Source organism: Hyla sarda, chromosome 6, assembly GCF_029499605.1.
Source record: "Hyla sarda isolate aHylSar1 chromosome 6, aHylSar1.hap1, whole genome shotgun sequence".
NCBI lineage: Eukaryota > Metazoa > Chordata > Amphibia > Anura > Hylidae > Hyla > Hyla sarda.
In genome coordinates, this window is record NC_079194.1 from 241163878 (window position 1) to 241173647 (window position 9770).

The 9770-nt window shown below is 38.5% G+C and overlaps 1 long non-coding RNA gene across 2 annotated transcripts; it reads left to right on the top strand.

Annotated features, from left to right (window-relative positions):
- The first annotated feature begins 1008 nt into the window (after positions 1 to 1008).
- LOC130276862 (uncharacterized) lies at positions 1009 to 9255 on the top strand. Of its 2 annotated transcripts, none has more exons than XR_008845271.1 (3): positions 1009 to 1077; positions 1396 to 1564; positions 8633 to 9255. It is a non-coding gene; the product is annotated as an uncharacterized LOC130276862 (long non-coding RNA). The 2 variants fall into 2 exon arrangements; XR_008845272.1 differs by lacking the exon at positions 8633 to 9255 and adding an exon at positions 2145 to 2313.
- The last annotated feature ends 515 nt before the right edge of the window (positions 9256 to 9770 follow it).

Genomic DNA, 9770 nt, shown 5'->3' on the forward strand with positions numbered 1-9770 from the left:
CGCATGAACGCGGCCTCCGGCCGATGCTGCGTCCTCCCAGAAGTCGTCGTGTCATGTGACATGCCACGTGAAATCACATGACCGCACGTCACGTGACCGCCAGGAGAGCCGGGGCAGGCAGGGCCAGCGCATGTGCACCCAGCGACATGCTCGGCAATGGTGTATTACCTGTGCCGAGAGAGACATCTAGTAGTGAAACAGTACAATGTTGATGTCAAACATAAACAAAGGAGGCAACACTGACACCTAATGGTAAAAATAACGTATATATATATAAATAAAAAGTCAATCCATTCTAACCCTACACAAATGCTCTGTTATTGTCAATCATCTCATACATTTTACATTAAATCAAAGGTCCGCATATTGTATACAACAGAGTACATGCAGTGGTGGATCTACTAATTAATATATAAGGACAATATTAAGGGGAAAAAGAACGAAATTTAACAAACGCAATTATTACTCAAAAAAGAGAATACAACTGAGGAACTAGATATCTTCAATCAAAATATGGACAAACAATTTGAGGATTGGGAAAAGGACATTTCAGACAGGAAGAGTAAGAAACTATCGAGGGACCTAAATGACGTTCAAACTAATCAGGTGTATAAATGGCGCCGTCCCCCATTAGAGGGAGGAAGAGAAAGGTTGGGGTCTATATCCTCTATATCATCTTCAAGTGAACACGGAAATAATACATATAGATTTCATCAAGCAAACTGCCGATACAAACAAAAGAAAGATGACAATAGACCCAGCGCAAAAAGACATTTGGGAAATGATGAGCAGAGGATGATACCTATTAACAACCTACAGGTGATCAATTTATCTACATATATGTTCTCTGAGACAGATAAATCCGTGCTAGAGAGGGGACTTACCTTTTTTCCTTCAGCACCATTTGATAACTTCATGGTGCTTAAGGATCTGCATTTATTCGCACGGAATTTATTATTTAAAAAGTGGCATCATAATACTGATGAAACATGTTTATTTACATCCCCAGAAGAGAGAAGAGCCATCCAGACATTAAATGAACTTTTGGCCGACCAGGAGATTCCATCTTAAGAACAGGTACCCCAATGCATATGCTCTAAGTCTAAGAAATTCCCTCCTCTCTCCCTATACCCAACTATTGACTTGTTTGTCAAAATGATTAGTAATGAAATTGAATCCTTTCCCAAAAATATTGCCCATGACAATTTGACGAGTGACCAGCAACAGAGTCTCAAAAAATTGACCAATCTACCTGACATTATATTCTAGCCCTCTGATAAAGGCGGCAATATTGTTGTGTGGCCAAGAGCCATGTACGAAATGTAAGCAAGCCGCCATCTTCGGGATACATCATGCAATAAGAGATTAACTTTTAATCCTTTGTCTAATTTTCAGACCATCTTGAAAAATATTTTGGAGCAAGCAGTCAGTACATCCACAATATCACAGAAGTTGGCTGATGCACTATGGATCCAACATCCCATTATTTCAACAATGTATCTTCTACCAAAGATTCACAAAAATCAGACCAGACCACCGGGGAGACCCATCATCTCCTGCACAGGTAATCTGATGGATAATATTGCCAAATTTATTGACTCCAAACTCAACCCTTTGGTTGAGGAGTTACCATCGTTTGTTAAAGACACCACTGATCTGATATGTTGGATAAATGGTGTCCAACTAGATGAGACACCCTTTTAGTTGCATTGGATGTGGAATCTTTATATACCAGTATCAAGCATGAGGATGGTTTGGCTGCAACACGATTGTTTCTGAATTCTAGTAACTACTCTTTTTTTTTGGAATTATTGGAGTTTACGTTGTCCCACAATTTTTTTTCATTTAATGGATCCCTCTACCTGCTTCGGGGGACAGCTATGGGGGCCCCTTGTGTGCCCTCGTATGCTTGTCTTTTCCTGGGGCTGTAGGAGAGGGACCTATTCCTGTCAGATCATGGGGATGTCGAGATTGACCGTGTCCTGTTCTGGGCATGGTACATCGATGACATCCTCATGATCTGGCAGGGTTATTCTGTTCAGTCGGCACAATTTGTTTCATTTTTAAACCAGAATTAGTTTAATATTAGCATCACATATACCTACCATGTGAACAGAATTGAATTTTTGGATGTTCTCTTACAGTGAGATCAACAGGGGTATATACAGACGGATTTCTTCAGAAAGTCTACTTCGGTCAACTCATTCCTCCATGCATCTTCTTCACATCCAGAACATACTATTAAAACAATTCCCTATGGGCAATATCTCCGAATGAGACGCATCTGCTCTTCTGAGGATACATTTAAACTCCAAGCGGATGATCTCCGCTCAAGATTCCGCAATAGGGGATATAGCAATCGAGTTTTGAAGCGTGCCTATAATAAAGCGAGGAAGATTCCACGCTAACAATTTTTACAGCCTTCTCGGAATACCGCCACACACTCCCAATGAAATCGTTTGAAATCATGTCTTGCCAAGTATTGGCCATTACTTGCTACTGACCCAATATTGAGACATTATGTACCATCACAACCATCCATTACTGCAAGAAGAGCTAGGAACTTAGTGAATCTCCTGGTTAAAAGTGAATACAGTCCACCTACTCAGGTCAGAAATTACTTTGGGTCAAGTGGACCAAAGAATGGGTGTATACCCTGTGGACAATGTGTCGCGTGCCCGAATATACAGAGAGCTACAAATTTTGTGGACTTACAATGGCAAAAAACGTACCAGATCAGACATCATCGCATATCTTGCTCTACACGCTATGTAGTCTATTATGCTGTATGTCCTTGTTCAAAAATCTATATATCAAAACCGAATGACCAGGGAGTCAGGAGTTTGTCTGGCGCAGAGAGGAACCATCAGGCAGCCAAGTAAAATCAATGGATTTATTAGATGCAACGCGTTTCGCTGCGCATGCGCAGCTTCATCAGGCATGACAAGGGAAGGCTGGTAACAGATATATATACCTCCAGGAATTAACCATTAGAGTGCTTTTTGAAAGAGTTGTTACATAGAATTATATATCCATATATAGATGTGACAATGTATGAAAAATATATAAATAGATATAAATAAATATAAATAGGCAAACAAAAGTCATAAAAATAATAATAAAACAGCAATATAAAAGCACAATGCAATCTTATAAACATATATATATATATATATAATATAATTATCGCATGTTATGTGAATTTAACACCAAAAGCGACTCAAGGAATCACACCGCTTAGTCACCGGTGCGGCATTCAACAACGCAAGTTGGATATTATTTCGAAAAATGTATATGATATAAAGAGTTATGTATGTTAATTCAAAGGATAAATTTTTTTTTATTGTATATCGCTGCCTTATTAAAATAAAAAGTAAATAATAAACAGTGCGGTAAACCAAATCGCAACTGACCAGAAGGGGATGTATGAACACTACTTGGAGGAAAGTGAAAAAGATGAACTAGAATGACTAGTGTGGTATTGAATACAGCACCCGGCGAAAACGCAGGGTGTGAATATTCGTAAAGAGATCCAAATTTACAAACAATAAATAATTAAATAAAAAATACAGAAGTATCTATATGCAGAAAGGAAACTTAGATAATAAAACATAAGGAATAATAAATACACAGTGAGGCGCTCCAGGGTGAACAGCACAGAAGGAACGAGGAAAAAATAGATCAAGGTATAATATTTTGGAGATTAATCCATAAGAAAAAATGGGAAATTTTTAAACCCTAAATTATCAGATTATTTAACTGTATCGATACATTCATTAAAACCTTGAGGGTGCAAAGTATGTAGTTTGTGAATCCAGAAGGATTCACGATTATTTAATCTTTGTATTCTGTTAGGTAAATGAATAGGGATAGTTTCTAGAATAATTAATTTCAAAGTTTCGGTGTTTTTTGATGATGAAGTGTCGGGACAAACTATGCAACAAAAAACCATGTTTTATGTTCCATCTGTGCTTGTTCATCCTGGAGTGCACCGTTTGTGTGGTACGGCCAACGTATTGGCGGTCGTAACCACAGGTTAATAGATAGATAGCAAAAGTGGTGTCGCAATTTAGTGAATCTTTTATTTTAAATGTTTGTTGTGTGAAAAAGGAAGAAAAAGTATCAGTTTGGATGATCCATTCACAACAAAGGCAGCGACTTTTGTTTTTTACAAGGGAAACAATATGGTTTAATGGAACAGGAATTCTGTGGTGTAAGATGTTCGGAAAATCTACTGGGGGCTAATAAATTGCTGAGATTTTTGGAACGTCTGTAGGTGACATTAGGAACTGGGGGAATTATTTGGTTTAGAATATTATCATTTTGAATAATGGGCCAGTTTTTAGTTAGTATTTTTCTGATATTAGATGTCTCAATATTGAAATTCGTAACAAAATTATATCTAAAGGGGTTATGAGGCTGATTGGAACTGGATTTTTTGGAAATAGATGTAACCAAATCAGATTGTTTTTTGTCTTTCACCTTCATATATGCCTTGGTTAGGTGCGATTTAGGATAGCCCTTCTGTATGAAGCGTTGTTTTAAAACCTCAGCTTGAGAAATATAATCTGAATCAGAAGTACAATTTCTGCGAATTCGTAAATACTGGCCGAATGGCACCCCTCTTAGCCAGCTTGGATAATGTGCACTATCGAACTGTAAAAAACTGTTAATATCGACAGATTTGAAAAAAGTCTTCGTGGAAATAGTGCCATCGACTGTTTTATGGATATCAAGGTCTAAAAATTTGATTGAGTTTTCTGCATAATGCATAGTAAATTTTATGCCCCATGTATTAGTATTCAACTCATGTACAAAGAGGTCAGCTTCATGTTTGGTACCTACCCAGATCAAGAAAAGGTCGTCTATATAACGATGAAAGAAAAAAACAGACTTAAAATGCAGGGACTGTGCCATAACTAGGGACTCGAATCGCCCCATGAACAAATTAGCGTAACTGGGGGCGAATCGAGTCCCCATGGCACAGCCCCTGTTCTGCCGATAGATGGTATGATTGAATTCAAAAACATTGTTAAGAAGAATAAATCTAATAGACTCCAGTAAAAATTCTGACTGACTGGGGTTTAGTGAGGGGTCCTCTTGTAGAAAATGTTTAATTGCAGGAACACCTAAATCAGTGGAGATGTTAGAATAGAGGGAGCACACATCCAGGGTAAGGAAACTATAATGAGTGGGTAGGGATAGGGCATGTAATTCAGAAATGAGCTGAGCTGAATCTCTCAAATAGGATGGTAAATGTAAAACAAAAGGTTGGAGAAATAAATCTATAAAGTGGGAAAGGTTTGCAGTAATCGAACCAGTACCAGAAATAATAGGTCTTCCAGGGGGATTGGTTAAGCATTTGTGTAATTTGGGTAAATAATAAAAAATAGGTAAATTATAATTTTTAATATTGAGAAATGTGTGCTCCCTTTTATCCAACAATTGTTTTTCTATAGCTCCACCTATAAGCAAACAATATTGTGAAAAAATATGAGGAGAAGGGTCATAGGAAAGCGGGGTGTAATATTCGAGATCTGATAAGATTCTGAGGGCTTCATTTTTATAATCAGCCCTATTCAAAACAGCGACCCCCCCACCTTTATCTGCAGGGCGAACAATAATAGATTTATTGTTCTGTATGGATTTAATTGCAATTCTCTCAGCAGAAGTTAGATTATCATTCTCCTTAAAAATAACAGATTTATCACATAAATTTGAAAAATCCTGCATGACCATATGGTAAAAAGTCTCAAGATGGCTGCCACGGTTGTGTAAAGGATAAAACAAAGATTTGGGTTTTACTAGTACATGACGAGCTGGGGTCATGTCAACTGGTGTGGTAACAGAAGTTGAAGTGTTACCAATGTTAGAATTACAAACTCCCAAATTCGAAATTTGGGGGGTATTAATAGTTTGATGATCGGATCTGTTCTGGATAAAAAAGTGACGGCTCAATGTTAATCTACGAATAAAGTCGTTTAGATGTAAGAATAACTGGAAGTCATTCGGACGTGCAGCAGGACAAAAGGAAAGCCCTTTCGCAAGTAAATTAGTTTCATTTTCGGAAAGTATAGACCTTGATATCCGTAAAACAGTCGATGGCACTATTTCCACGAAGACTTTTTTCAAATCTGTCGATATTAACAGTTTTTTCCAGTTCGATAGTGCACATTATCCAAGCTGGCTAAGAGGGGTGCCATTCGGCCAGTATTTACGAATTCGCAGAAATTGTACTTCTGATTCAGATTTTATTTCTCAAGCTGAGGTTTTAAAACAACGCTTCATACAGAAGGGCTATCCTAAATCACTCCTAACCAAGGCATACATGAAGGTGAAAGACAAAAAACAATCTGATTTGGTTACATCTATTTCCAAAAAATCCAGTTCCAATCAGCCTCATAACCCCTTTAGATATAATTTTGTTACGAATTTCAATATTTAGGCATCTAATATCGGAAAAATACTAACTAAAAACTGGCCCATTATTCAAAATGATAAAATTCTAAACCAAATAATTCCCCCAGTTCCTAATGTCACCTACAGACGTTCCAAAAATCTCAGCAATTTATTAGCCCCCAGTAGATTTTCCGAACATCTTACACCACAGAATTCCTGTTCCATTAAACCATATTGTTTCCCTTGTAAAAAACAAAAGTCGCTGCCTTTGTTGTGAATGGATCATCCAAACTGATACTTTTTCTTCCTTTTTCACACAACAAACATATAAAATAAAAGATTCACTAAATTGCGACACCACTTTTGCTATCTATCTATTAACCTGTGGTTGCGACCGCCAATACGTTGGCCGTACCACACAAACGGTGCGCTCCAGGATGAACAAGCACAGATGGAACATAAAACATGTTTTTTTGTTGCATAGTTTGTCCCGACATTTCACTCTTCACCATCAGAAAAATACCGAAACTTTGAAATTAATTATTCTAGAAACTATCCCCATTCATTTACCTAACAGAATACAAAGATTAAATAATCGTGAATCCTTCTGGATTCACAAACTACATACTTTGCACCCTCAAGGTTTTAATGAATGTATCGATACAGTTAAATAATCTGATAATTTAGGGTTTAAAAATTTCCCATTTTTTCTTATGGATTAATCTCCAAAATATTATACCTTGATCTATTTTTTCCTCGTTCCTTCTGTGCTGTTCACCCTGGAGCGCCCCACTGTGTATTTATTATTTCTTATGTTTTATTATCTAAGTTTCCTTTCTGCATATAGATACTTCTGTATTTTTTATTTAATTATTTATTGTTTGTAAATTTGGATCTCTTTACGAATATTCACACCCTGCGTTTTCGCCGGGTGCTGTATTCAATACCGCACTAGTCATTCTAGTTCATCTTTTTCACTTTCCTCCAAGTAGTGTTCATACATCCCCTTCTGGTCAGTTGCGATTTGGTTTACCGCACTGTTTATTATTTACTTTTTATTTTAATAAGGCAGCGATATACAATAAAAAAAATTTATCCTTTGAATTAACATACATAACTCTTTATATCATATAAATTTTTCGAAATAATATCCAACTTGCGTTGTTGAATGCCGCACCGGTGACTAAGCGGTGTGATTCCTTGAGTCGCTTGTGGTGTTAAATTCACACCACATGCGATAATTATATTATATATATATATATATATATATATATATATGTTTATAAGATTGCATTGTGCTTTTATATTGCTGTTTTATTATTATTTTTATGACTTTTGTTTGCCTATTTATATATATTTATATCTATTTATATATTTTTCATACATTGTCACATCTATATATGGATATGTGCTTTTCAAAAAGCACTCTAATGGTTAATTCCTGGAGGTATATATCTGTTACCAGCCTTCCCTTGTCATGCCTGATGAAGCTGCGCATGCGCAGCGAAACGCGTTGCATCTAATAAATCCATTGATTTTACTTGGCTGCCTGATGGTTCCTCTCTGCGCCAGACAAACTCCTGACTCCCTGGTCATTCGGTTTTGATTTTACTCTTACCCAGGAGGGCTGCAGTGGACCTTCTTCCATATCTCTTCTGCTCGTAACCTTGTTGTGTGTGGGGGCGCACAACCAACTTTGGTAAGCGGCTTGGGAATCACCGTCCCCTACCCCCACCTGCAAGATCTACTGATCCCGCACATGAGGCGCCTTCCTTCCTTTCTCCAAAAATCTATATAGGACTGACTACACGTGCCTTAAAAATTTGGGTATGCGAACATGTACGGGACATAAATCTAGCCAAGACTACACATGTGATGGGGGACTTGAAACCGATTCCACAACACTTCAAGCTACAACATGAATGTGACTCATCTTTACTTAAAATTTGTGGCATTGACTGTATCCTTCCTGGGATGCGTGGTGGAGATCTTGCAAAATGGTTGGCACAACGCGAATGTTAATGGATTTGGCGTTTGAAAACTACACAACCACTAGGCCTCAATGAAGTATTGAGCTTTGCGCCATTTCTCTGATCATTTAACCCAATTGCATTTCCTCTGTTCTTCCAGGTCTTGTTTTGTGATCTATCTATCTATACATATATATATTTATATATATTTATGATTGATTGATTTTAACACATACTTTTTCCTTGTTTTCTTTTTAATATAGGTAATGGTACCAATTCGGATTAAGTGAATCTTGGTTTGATACCTGATGGAGGGACACGGACATCAATTTATACATCCATCTAGCCACTGTATGATTTTCTGCCGTAGATGACTTCACCATTACACTGCTAGGACTTGTGTGTTCCAATTATATGTGAACCTTTTTGGTATTTTTGTGGGGGACATTTTTCCCCCTTCCCCTGGGGCTCTACTATGATATACTGGTCATGATCTAATTTGGTATGTTTAACATCGTAGCCGTGAACTGTTCTTGGTTTGAATCTCGAGATGGTCGTGGAGTCTCGGTCTGTCTGTAGCCCTTGGGGGTGGGTATATAGGAGGGGGTATCATACCCTCTACAACTTATGTGGTGTTATGGTTGTATTTTTATCTTGATGACCTATTAGCCCAGGACACTACGCAATCCCAGTTATGCTCTGCAGTATCGGTCTAATTTATAGTGTAACTAGCTGAGTACCCGCCGTTGCCCGGTTTTCCTTCCTAATCCTTTTTGGGGAGGCAAATAAACAAAGGAGGAAGCTTTTGACTTCAAATCCCGTCCTCATATATTGTTGTCATATCCCAACCCCACATCCCGACCTCCTATCCCGTCCTCCTATCTCGACCTCCTGTCCCGACCTCCTATACCATCCTCCTATCCCGACCTCCTATGCTGACCTCCTATCCCAATCTCCTATCCCGTCCTCCTATCCCGTCCTCCAGTCCCGTCCTCCTATCCCGTCCTCCTATCCCATCCTCCTATCTCGACCTCCTATCCTGTCCTCCAATCTCGACCTCCTATCCCAACCACCTATCCCGACCTCCTATGCGTCCTTTCTCAACCTCCTATCCCGTCCTCCTATCCCATCCTCATATCTCGACCTCCTATCCCGTCCTCCTATCCCGACCTCCTATCCCGACCTCCTATCCCGACCTCCTATCCCGACCTCCTATCCCGACCTCCTCTCCCGTCCTCCTATCCCGTCCTCCTATCCAGTCCTCCTTTCCCGTCCTCCTATCTCAACCTCCTATCTCGACCTCCTATCTCGTGCCAAGTTTCATGTTAATACCTTTAGCCGTTTGAAAGTTTTTGTGGAACATACACACATACATACACAAATACATACATACATACATAC